Source organism: Taudactylus pleione, unplaced genomic scaffold, assembly GCF_031769625.1.
Source record: "Taudactylus pleione unplaced genomic scaffold, aTauple2 ptg000707l, whole genome shotgun sequence".
Classification (NCBI taxonomy): Eukaryota; Metazoa; Chordata; class Amphibia; order Anura; family Myobatrachidae; genus Taudactylus; species Taudactylus pleione.
The window spans coordinates 16,183,757-16,197,174 of record NW_028285109.1 but is presented as its reverse complement, the minus strand read 5'-3'; positions in this window follow the sequence as shown (position 1 = coordinate 16,197,174).

Below are 13,418 nucleotides of genomic sequence, written 5' to 3'. Positions count from 1 at the left end.
ATATATCACATTATTCACAAGCCCGTTGAAGGCCACGCCCCCTCAGTGTGATGTCACACAGGGCGGGGCCACAATCGCCGGTGAGTACAGCAATGCCCGGAGCATCCTGAGGAGCTGTAAGGGCAGCGCTGTGACTGTTCTGAAGCATCCTAAGACGCTCCAGGCGGCACTGCTGCATAGATGCTGGATGCAGGGTGCCATTATAGGCACCCTGCTAGCCAGATGAGGCTAGCAGAAAAAAGCTCAGAGGGCCAGACCAAATGATTCTTTGGGCCTTATACAGCCCAAGGGCCTGAGGTTCCCCATCCCTGATTTAGAGCTTCATTTACAGCTGAGCATATTTGAGGCCCAAATATTAACTATATGGCCAAAAGTATGTGGACACCCCTTCTAGTTAGTGTGTTCAGCCAGTTTAATGACACCCATTGCTAACAGGTGCATACAATGAAGATTGTTGCCCACACAATTTTGCAGAATGGGACTGCAGCATGCTGAAGCACATAGTACATATAAATCATCTGTCATCAGTTGCAACACTCACTGCTTAGTTCCAAACTGCCTCTGGAAGACATGTCAGGACAAGAACTGTTCATCTGGGAATTTCTGGATTGAGTTTTCATGGCTGAGCAGTCACCTCCAAGCCTCAGACCACAATGACAAACATCAGCTGTAGTGCTAGTGGCCCTGCCCCCTCAGCGAGACATCATGCATTCAGAGGCCTGTGCAGGGTGCAGTGCCACCATGTTATGGCACTGGCCAGGAGTATACTTCCTGTGGTCTGCATGGTTTGGCCTGAGCCGCCCCCTTCCATTGAAGGAAAATCTTAATGCTACAGCATGCAGTGACATTCTCCATAATTGTGTGTTTCCACAGGGAGAGGGCCCTTAGCTGTTTCAGAATGAATGACCTATGTACAAAGAAAGATCAAGCAAAAAATGGTTTGCCGAGTCTGGTGTGGATTGGAAGCTATTATGGGTATGAATCACCAGTAGATTAGAAGTGTGTACAATAGCAAAGCAGTAGAAATAGAGGCCTGAGGAACAGACACCACTAATGCCTGCTCTCAAGCAGTGGAAGAATTTACATAAAGGATACATATTATGTCATTTAATCATGTTTATATAATTTATGCAGGACAAAAACATTTAGTATTTTTAGATACCTCAGAAATTAAACAAAGTACCCGCAATGCAATGCAATGACTTTCCTGATGAGTAACATTGTGGGCACTATACTTGTATACTCTAGTATATGAGATAACAAAGAATGACATTCCTATAACCGTGACACTGTCACACACAGGTGATTGTCTTCTATCATTTCCAGTTTTCTGCACACTAGAAAAATAACATATTAAACTCCATGGTAATTACTTTTCTTCTAAAATACTCCACGGCAGCCCTCAAAAAGGGTTATCTTCTCTTCTAGATAGGTAGGTGCAGGTAGCTGTGATACCTTACTTCTCCCTAGTGTCTGAGTGACTTCCCAAGCAGTCTCTACAAGACAAACATGAGAAAGGACATGGGTTGGAGGTAGGAGCTGCCATGGCATATTTAGAAGAAAATGAGTGTCAGTCAAATTATTCTATATCAGTCAATAAATATACCCTTGGGGGTATATTTATATAATACTGAGTCTCAGGGGTAAATTTACTAAAGTGAGAGTTTTTAGAAGTGGAGATGTTGCCCATAGCAACCAATGAGATTCTAGCTATTATCTTCTAGAAGGTGCTAGTTAAACGTTAAGTAGGATCTGATTGGTTGCTATGGGCAACATCTCCACTTCTAAATACTCTCACTTTAGTAAATTTACCTGAGACTCAGTATTATATAAAAACATACAGTGTATTGCCGCATATAAGTGATGTTAACAAAGGCAGCACACAATTCAATAACATTATAAGATATACTCAGCTTTTACTTGTGAAGGTTCTTATATACATAATGTTCATCATAGCCTCAGGTCATCTGAGAGGATCCCTCCCCCTCCTCCTCCTCCATGGTGCCATCATCCCAGTGACATTTTCAGGAAGATGGCCCTGCACAGTGCAAGAGCTTTTGCTCTCTTGTGCACATGCAACATCTTCCTGAATATCACTGGGAAGATAGCGCCACGGAGGAGGAGGGACCCGCATGCCGGCACCAGGTAAGATGTGGGAGGGGGAGCGGGCACTGCTCGTTGGACCATCCTGCTTTTCATCATGTGGGATGCTCAGAAAATCGATGGTCAGTCACCAAGGCAGAGTACTAAGCGTAGATACATATTGCATGACGCACTAGCTTAGTCAAATTCCAATGAACGCAAGGGAGATGGCATTCTACTATGTATCCAAATGATAATGACTATAAAAGGTATGGATAGATGACAGTCTACTGAGAGTTGTCACATAGGCCTGAGACTTCTTTGCCGCCATTCGAGTAGAGTATGCCTTTAGTATTTCCGGTACTTTGTCCATTTTCCTGTATGCCTGTGTGTTTACTGTACCTTATCAATGTGGAAATAGCTTGCTTGGAAGGGGCATGACCTTACTTAGATCATGTAGGAATTATAAATAATTGTTCCGTTTTCTGCAGATCTTCAGTCTTAGACATATATATATTGATGGCTCTCATGGTCTAGTAAATGCAATTTCCTCTCCTTCGCAGTCATTAGCCTGCTAGCAGGGCCTTCCTACCTATATATCTGTCTGTTATTACCCAGTTTTCTTCTATTGATGTTTACAATTGTAAAGCGCAACGGAATATGCTGTGCTATATAAGAAACTTAATAAATAAATAATAAATAATTAGCCATGGGTAATAGGATAGTAACACAATATCCTGAGTGATAGTAAATGTCCATACAACCATAAAGGAAATTTGGATGTTTGGCAGACTATCTTCAAAAAGGATTCTTTGTACCATAATGCCTGTAAGTCTCCAACTCTCCTGGCAAAGGTAATTTCTTTCTCAAACTTCATGGCAGCCCTAATGGGTTAAATCCGGCTCTCCTGAGATAGACAGGGAAAACAAAGTAGATCATTGGACTTCTTACCTTCCCTGTATCTTGCCTGTCATCTCAGTAGATAGTCAAGGTTGTCACGGAGCGTGGATTGTCCAGACTTGTGTCGTTGCATCCAAGGTGGCCCACCAGCAGGGGTAACTCCAGGGCTGCCGTTTTCTACTATACCAATTGTAGACACAGAACTGTGGTGGATAGGAGGGCACAAAAGCTGGCAGATGATGTAAGTTTAAGGAGCCAACATGCTGGTAATGGAATACTGCATAGAGCCCTTGCGGTTCAACAGAACTTGTTTGTAGTATGGACTCCCAGTCACTATATTGGGCCCTGCATCCCCAGAATTCACATGCAGCATAGACTAAAGCCTGACCCCAAAAATCCCAAGACCATCAAGTGAAGATAAGCCCTATTTTTGGGGGGTGAGCTATTAGTTCTTAGTTGTTAGTTCATAACTTAGTTCAGTTATATGGTTTTTTTTCTGAGATTATCTAGAGAAAAAGGAGCAACTATACTCTGCAGTTAGTATGTGGTGCCTGTAATAAGATTTGCCAATGGGTTATAAAGAACAATGATGTACAGATTGTACTCATAAAAAGGCTGTGAAGGGCCACTTGTACCTGGTGGAAGGGGTCATGTTGGAGGCTCTGGGATTGCTGCATCCTTTGATACCATGATGGAAGTCCCAGCCTCATTGTGTACTGCTGGCTTCTTGCTGACCCTCTTGTGTGGGGCTACTACGAGATTCTATGGACCCTGCAGAGATGGCTGCATTTGTGCAAGTCTGAGCTCCAGCTGGACATTCTGACTGTTTCACTGTTCTCCTGTTTTGGCAGGAGTCTGGGTGCCCTTCCTTCACTAGGTCTGCAGCTGGACTGTTAGAGTGCCAAGTCAGTTCACGAAACCCTTCCCTAGACTATACGGCTTTTCTATGTCAAAGTTAGACCCGGTTAGCTTTGCTTGGACGCAAATATCGTTTTTGGACCCCACAGATTTGCAAACATATGGGAAATGGAGGGTTTGTCTTTTCCTGCCGGTAAACCTTACCTAACATTGATTGTATATGGATTATGTTGAGCATATTCACAATATGACGCCTGCTGGTTTGGGTAAATACTGCTTGTTCGCTAGTCATCATGTCGCTTGTACTTGCATTGAATTTTGTCTGCTGGCATTGTTTATTATATATTACCCTCCCTTGGTTACATACACTGCAATTGCCCGGTTTGTTTAGCACCAAAGGGGCACTTCCAGAATTATAACAGACCACCTCACCCCTCAGGTTGGTGTATGTTTTATATAACAGGTGTATAATTTATATAAAGGGGAACAGCACTATTACTTAACTCTGGACTGTGGCTTTACTATTTGATCTTGGGTTTAAGCTTACAAGAGCCTTTCACAGAATATAGTACAGTACTCAGTGTACTGCTGCCCTCTTGTGGATATAATACACAATTGCACTTCACGGTTACTGTACTGTACTGCAGCCAAAGTTTTTTGGGTTTTTTTTTTCTCCGCAATTTCATGCTACTTGATATATTTTAATTTCCCTGCACTTTGTTGCTGTGAATCAGATTATGCCCTAAGGCAGTTCTTTATCTTTCCGCTCAGACCTTTCTTAATTACCTGCTCCATTAAGTTTTTTCTCCTTATCTTTCATCGTGAACCGCGACGCTGCCAAAGGAGGTAAGAATACTCAACAAAGTATTTTGCCATACTTGTCTCGTCCTGAGTCACGTCAATCCTCAGTTTCTCCTCCGGCCTCTCCTGGGGACTCCCTTGATACTTGCTCGCCCTCTGATGACTAGTATGCAACTAAAGGCGACATTAAGGCTGCGTTTGCAGAATTTACTAAAACCCTTACTGATAATGTTCAAAAATTATCTGTTGACCTTCGTGCTGAACTTTCCTCCCTTTCTAAGCGCACCTCTGAAGTGGGAGATAAAACTGAATCCGTTTCTAAGGACCTGAAGGAAGCCACACATGATATTGATATTCTTTATCGTGAAATGGAATTCCTTAGGGACAAAGTACAAAAACAGTATGCAGTCAGGAAGCCGGCGGACCTAATCCCGCAGCCGGCTTCCCGACTGCTTTATCCTGGCGAAGGTTAAATGACAGGTGTCTAAATCTAGACGCCTGTCATTTTACCGACGCCGGGAGACCGGTGCCCGGCATCCCGATCGAAGGGATGCCGGGCGCGGACAGCCGCATTTTAGGTTTTGGGCTCCCGTTGGGGATTTAGGGTTAGGCATCCCCCCAGGAGGTTAGGGTTAGGCTAGGGGGAGGTAGGGTTGGGGTTAGGCACTCCCCCAGAGGACTTAGGTTTAGGCAGCGGGGAAGGGGGGGTTAGGTTTAGGCACTTACAGGGGGGATTAGGGTTAGGCACCCCAAAGGGAGGGTTAGGGGAGGGAATTAGGTTAGTTAGTACTTACCTTTAGACGATCAGGATTTCCACTGCTGCCGGCCTGCTGGTGTCGGGATTCCAACCACCGGACATGCGTCCGGCGGTAAATCATACCGATTTCTCAAAAACAGAGAAATAAGGCATAATTTAAGAATTCGTAATATACCATAGTCGGTATCTCCTCAATCTCTAGAATCTTCACACAACTTTTCCAGGCACTTGTACTCTTCACTCACGGATCAACAGTTACTTACTGAACGAGCTCATTGGACCCTTAGGCCAAAACCAAAAGAGGACTATTTTCCGAGAGACGTTGTTTTAAAGTTCCTATCCTTTAAAACTAAGGAACAAATCACTAACACTAGCCTTTTAACCCCATGGATCTTATTCGAGGGCTCAGCTTGTGCGTGCGTCCTGGCAATGGTCGCAATTATCATGACCATCGGGCTTGCGAGGAGACCCTGTGGTAGGGTCTCAGGTCTCGCAAGCCCGAGTGGATTTCCTGCTATAACAGAGCAGGAAGTCCACTACTGACATCACTAGTGATGTCAGTAGGGTGTTGAAGCTGGATAATTGGCTGAGACAAGATCCTGGCTGGAGGGGAGTCACAATAGATACCCTCAGAGAATCTGCCATAGAATATGATAAAAACATCTCAAAGAAGAGCGAGACCCAGAGCGAAAAACTAATGGCTGTCAGTATCCAAGCTCTGGAAGGAATGACTGTAACATCACAGCCAGTAGACACACTTGCACTATACACACACTTGCACCTGAACAGTTACACGTCCTCACCAATCCCACACCACAGCAAACACATCCTTAACCCACATATCATACACAACCACAGGTCCCATGCTACCCACAAACTTCATACCTCCCACCATACCCTTATCCTCCATATTCCTACCCATACCCACCATCTTTCCCTCTTGCTCAACTCCCCAACATTCCTTTCATCCACCCCATTCAAAAAAGATGTTTTAACTGTCACCAAGTGGGACACATAAGTACTGCAAAGTGAAGAACACCACACATGAACACGGGTTTCCAATGGTTTCATAGGCAACCCCACTATATTCTCCCAGGCCTTATATGACTGTTTACAATCTTTTCAACCTGCCAATGGATCTGTTCTAATGTAAAATGTGGACGATTTATTGTTGTATTTAGGTCATGTTAAAATGATATTTAACTGTTGTGCTTTATCTCTCACACACAGGACACAAGGTTGCTAAGGATAAACGGCAGCCATGCCAGGCTAAGGTCAAATACTCGGAATACTATCCAACCCAGGGGCCCAGGCATTATTTAGAGCAGTAGCCATTAATAACAAGATTTAATTGCAGGAACTTGTATGCAGATACTATATCCCTAGAATTATTCAAAGTGATAGGGGGACTAATTTTACAGGTGATGTTTCCCAGAACATGTGTAAGGTGATGGGTAATAAAACCAAGAACGCTCCAGACTGTCATTTCTTTTATCTGTCCCCCCTTTGAGATACGAAGATGAATAAGAATAACAGAAATTGAAAGTGTTATTAACTAACATGTCTAAAGCAAACTGTCATGATGTCAAACCTGGGGAATTTGTTATTATCCAATTTTTTTTTAGCTCAGGTCGTTTGACTGATTGGTGGAAAGGTCCATATCTGAAGATTGTTGAAAAAGTACCACATCCTCAAAGGGTGGCCGGAGAAGATACGTGGGTCCATTACACTCACTATAGGGAGGTTAACCAACCAGTGAAGGTACAAGGCGGAGACGAGGCCGATAATGTGGACCTGTCAATTGCGAGCTTGTGCCGGAAGGATTAAAAAGGTGACGGCGAAATACCTGAGCTAAAGAAATGTGTAGATCAGTGCTCCCAGCAATGGAGTGGTCTGCTGTGGTCATCCTAGTTTTTTCTTCCAGAGTTTTTGTCGTGATGATCTGTTTGGGGATACCCAGTTTCTGTGATGGAGGACCGATAGAGGAGATGGGAGCTGATGGCAGCGCTGATGGAGTGGAGTCAGAAGGAGTGCAATGCCAATCAGGGGAGTGTCTGACCAATGTTAGTACTATTATTGTTAAGAGAGCTGTTATTCCGGATACTCGGGGACGGTGTGGAGGTTTATCGTCTGAAAATTCCTGTATTTGTGAGCTTTGTGGGTCCCTAGTTGATGAGAATTGTATCCAACAGTGCCAGCCTAAATATAACCCATTCTGGGGTGGGTATCCTTTAGAGGATTATCATAGCATGGTAGGAAAAGTGTTAAATCAAACTGATTGCTGGGTGTGTTCACATGTGCCACGGGGACAGCATAATGTAGGGTTGGTGCCATTTCCGCTGAATATCACGGAAATTTTAGAATTACAGAAAGGGAAAACATTGGATGGAAAATTACTCTCATCCAAACCACCTCATTTCAAACTCTATCAATTCCAAGTAGATAGATCACTTTTGTGTTTAAACATAACCAACCCCAATAAACCCAGGAGTTGGGAAGTGACAGGGAATAATCAGAGGATGACCTTCTCACAAAGAGCTGATAATGAGTCCATAAACCATGATCTGTTATGCTCAATTATATCTAGTGGGAGACATTTTAGGTACCGGTATGCATTGAGTTCCACCAAAGAAATTATTGGTAAGGTGCCAGATGGTTATTGTGCTAAAATAATACAGCCAGAAACTTGCATGTACCAGATGGAAGACCCAGAAATAGGACTGTTTGCAAGGGAAATGTGCTTAATGATAATGATGCATACCATTCCTTATGTTCTCCCTGATAATGTATATTTTATATGTGGAAGAAAAGCGTATAAGTGGCTCTCCCCGAGTTCCAAAGGTTTGTGTTACCTGGGAAGAGTAGTCCCAGAAGTTATGACCCTCACACATGTTGAAATGCTTGGTATACATAAAAACACACCGTCACCATATCTTCACACACAATATGAACACAGAGGCAAACGAAATATGATACCTGGTGACGTGCACAAAGCCACTCAGTTAATTAGTGAGACAACTGGCTTTCAAGTTTTAGTCGCATTGGATCCCACCAGGTTCGTTCGGGGTACATTAAACTTTAGATATATTCAGGAACTTGCTACATTGATAATATCACCAAGATGTACGATGACACATTCAGGTATACAGGGAGAGAATTGCAAGCATACAAGAAAGAACTGGTGCAACACAGGCTAGTGTTAAATTATTTAACTGCTGTTAATGAAGGGTATTGCGTAACGTTGGCCACCCAATTTGGAGTAAAATGTTGCACCTATGTCACCAATTATACCAGTGACTCTAAGGAAGTGATAGACCGAAAGATGGATGAAATTCTGCAGCTAAAATGGGAATTTTGTAAGAACCATAATGCTTCAGTGGCTGAAGTAGGGGAGAAGATAGAAGGATGGGTTTCATGGCTGAACCCAGTGAAATGGTTCTCAGGTCTAGGGGAATGGGTCCAGGAAGTGATCGCCAGCATCGGCAAGTTCTTAATCCTTATACTGATTGTCATCTTAATAATTGGCATATGTGTCCGGTGTGTTCCTATTGTGTTGAAGTGTGGAAAATGTAAAAATAGAGTAAAACGAAAGAACGAAATTATGATGGTGGTTAGTATGAATACCGAGGTAAATACAGAACTGCATTACAACCCTGAACTAGGAAATACCATCATTTAATGTATTATATTTAGACATGCATAGAATGTATTATTGAAATGTTATTTTAAAACACTTCAGATAATGTAAAGTCTCAAAGTTCCCCTTCAAGACTGCCTTTATGGGACTGGTTTATCCCCACACCTTTCACATGATCTTCCAAGATCCGCGCTGTGCGTATAATAGTAGTTTTATGTCCCCACTTAGAGACACATTATTGATGGATTAAGAACCACCTTGTACCATCCCATAATAACACTAAATAGTATATAAATGTGAGCCTAAATTATATTTTAAAATCAGATTGTGATAGCATGTTGTTCGCTATCAAAGGGTGGACTGTCGAAGCTGGAGATAAGATCAGTTTAAAATTGGATCGCAGCAATGCCATCTTGCGACTGGTCGCAAGACACCATCTTGGAAATGAGATCGCGTAGACACCATTTTGCGAATGGCCGCCTAAGTGCCAATTTAAAAGAAACTCACACTTTAGTACATGTGGCGATATTACTATTAGCATCATGCGATTGCATCTGTGACCATCGCCATAAGTTACGGCGATTCATCAAAAGCCCATTTCATGACTTTATGTAGTTTGAGTGCTCTGGATAAAGTGTGTGTATTATTATAATTCCCCTAAAGGATATATTTCAGAAATGGCTGTACAGTATGTCAAAATTGGATTGCATTAGCTAAACAGAGCAAATGGCCACGTGACAACGAGCCTGTGAAGACAAGCTTCATGGACATCACGTCTGCTCTCACTCCAGGTGGCCCTGCTCGAATACAGCAAGAGGGTCGTTTGTAGCACCTTACATTAGCAGGCTTCCTACAATAAAATACCTTCAAAGCCAAGAGTGTTTTCTGAGGTTTGGGTCTTCTAGCTGTGCTAATTGCATCTACACAGGCCCTGGGAGAACAAAGACCAGTATTTTGGAGCCTGAAAAGGGTGGGGGCTGCTGGGGCATGAGCAAGTCATGGAACTAAGGACCTCATTCAGAGTCGGTTGAAGCGGCCGCATGGTCGTACGGGAAAAGGGTCCGGATATGCAAATGATTCCCTTGCAAGTTGCGCCTCTAAGTTCGGACCGGCAGCTGGCCGACCAAGGGGAGGAAGCGGTCGGAAGACAAAAAAATACGCCCACTTCTCGTACGCATTACACGTCATTTCCGGGCATATAAGGATTAATCGAGACCATCAGCAACCATTGAAACTGGTCGTAGAGCTTAAGGTTGACCATACCCTCTCTTAAGCTCTACGATCATGTCAGTGTAAAAACCTCCCATATCACATGTGCCATGATGCTACTTTGTTAATTATGCACTCCCATAAACCGTATGCACTCCTACAAAATGCCATTCGCATAATTAGGCACGCCTGCGTTCGGATCTCCACACCCCCGTTTTCAAGCACCTTCCCCTGTTACCACCAACAAACGCCTCATTCTGTCACTCAAACTACCGACCTGGCTGTGTTCAAGGAGAGAGATATTTCTGATCGTAGCAGCTAGTTTGCGCACGCGCATTGCTAACTTTAGGCATGCACAGTATAGCGAACATCGGTGGCGTACGACCGTGCGGCCGCTTCGGCCGACTCTGAATGAGGTCCTAAATGCTCAGTATTCCACACTGCTTCGGCCGACTCTGAATGAGGTCCTAAATGCTCAGTATTCCACACTGCTAGGTGTTCTCATACACACATTAATACGCACAATTGTGCTGTTAACTAGTCGCATATTAGCGAATGCATAAGACCCTGTATGAAAACACTGAATATTAGCTCCATGCACACGCATCTGCCCCAAGTTAACTAGTGTCTTTACATCAAACCCCACATACTCACACATTACATATTCACATACAAGGTTCCATAAGCTTTAAGGTATAAGATTCAAGTATGCACATTTACTGTAATTGCTAGGAAATAAAGATTATTTCGTAACTAAGGTTTTATATGTGATAAGTAAGCCATGTTTGGTATTGTACTGATGCGTACTCTCTCAACAGTATTCTGGTAATATCGATGGAGAGATCGCAACATGCATTCTCAAGGCGAGGCCGATAATGTGGACCTGTCAATTGCGAGCTTGTGCCGGAAGGATTAAAAAGGTGACGGTGAAATACCTGAGCTAAAGAAATGTGTAGATCAGTGCTCCCAGCAATGGAGTGGTCTGCTGTGGTCATCCTAGTTTTTTCTTCCAGAGTTTTTGTCGTGATGATCTGTTTGGGGATACCCAGTTTCTGTGATAGAGGAGATGGGAGCTGATGGTAGCGCTGATGGAGTGGAGTCAGAAGGAGTGCAATGCCAATCAGGGGAGTGTCTGACCAATGTTAGTACTATTATTGTTAAGAGAGCTGTTATTCCGGATACTCGGGAACGGTGTGGAGGTTTATCGTCTGAAGATTCCTGTATTTGTGAGCTTTGTGGGTCCCTAGTTGATGAGAATTGTATTCAACAGTGCCAGCCTAAATATAACCCATTCTGGGGTGGGTATCCTTTAGAGGATTATCATAGCATGGTAGGAAAAGTGTTAAATCAAACTGATTGCTGGGTGTGTTCACATGTGCCACAGGGACAGCATAATGTAGGGTTGGTGCCATTTCCGCTGAATATCACGGAAATTTTAGAATTACAGAAAGGGAAAACATTGGATGGAAAATTACTCTCATCCAAACCACCTCATTTCAAACTCTATCAATTCCAAGTAGATAGATCACTTTTGTGTTTAAACATAACCAACCCCAATAAACCCAGGAGTTGGGAAGTGACAGGGAATAATCAGAGGATGACCTTCTCACAAAGAGCTGATAATGAGTCCATAAACCATGATCTGTTATGCTCAATTATATCTAGTGGGAGACATTTTAGGTACCGGTATGCATTGAGTTCCACCAAAGAAATTATTGGTAAGGTGCCAGATGGTTATTGTGCTAAAATAATACAGCCAGAAACTTGCATGTACCAGATGGAAGACCCAGAAATAGGACTGTTTGCAAGGGAAATGTGCTTAATGATAATGTTGCATACCATTCCTTATGTTCTCCCTGATAATGTATATTTTATATGTGGAAGAAAAGCGTATAAGTGGCTCTCCCCGAGTTCCAAAGGTTTGTGTTACCTGGGAAGAGTAGTCCCAGAAGTTATGACCCTCACACATGTTGAAATGCTTGGTATACATAAAAACACACCGTCACCATATCTTCACACACAATATGAACACAGAGGCAAACGAAATATGATACCTGGTGACGTGCACAAAGCCACTCAGTTAATTAGTGAGACAACTGGCTTTCAAGTTTTAGTCGCATTGGATCCCACCAGGTTCGTTCGGGGTACATTAAACTTTAGATATATTCAGGAACTTGCTAAATTGATAATATCACCAAGATGTACGATGACACATTCAGGTATACAGGGAGAGAATTGCAAGCATACAAGAAAGAACTGGTGCAACACAGGCTAGTGTTAAATTATTTAACTGCTGTTAATGAAGGGTATTGCATAACGTTGGCCACCCAATTTGGAGTAAAATGTTGCACCTATGTCACCAATTATACCAGTGACTCTAAGGAAGTGATAGACCGAAAGATGGATGAAATTCTGCAGCTAAAATGGGAATTTTGTAAGAACCATAATGCTTCAGTGGCTGAAGTAGGGGAGAAGATAGAAGGATGGGTTTCATGGCTGAACCCAGTGAAATGGTTCTCAGGTCTAGGGGAATGGGTCCAGGAAGTGATCGCCAGCATCGGCAAGTTCTTAATCCTTATACTGATTGTCATCTTAATAATTGGCATATGTGTCCGGTGTGTTCCTATTGTGTTGAAGTGTGGAAAATGTAAAAATAGAGTAAAACGAAAGAACGAAATTATGATGGTGGTCAGTATGAATACCGAGGTAAATACAGAACTGCATTACAACCCTGAACTAGGAAATACCATCATTTAATGTATTATATTTAGACATGCATAGAATGTATTATTGAAATGTTATTTTAAAACACTTCAGATAATGTAAAGTCTCAAATTTCCCCTTCAAGACTGCCTTTATGGGACTGGTGTATCCCCACACCTTTCACATGATCTTCCAAGATCCGCGCTGTGCGTATAATAGTAGTTTTATGTCCCCACTCAGAGACACATTATTGATGGATTAAGAACCACCTTGTGCCATCCCATAATAACACTAAATAGTATATAAATGTGAGCCTAAATTATATTTTAAAATCAGATTGTGATAGCATGTTGTTCGCTATCAAAGGGTGGACTGTCGAAGCTGGAGACAAGATCAGTTTAAAATTGGATCGCAGCAATGCCATCTTGCGACTGGTCGCAAGACGCCATCTTGGAAATGAGATCGCGTAGA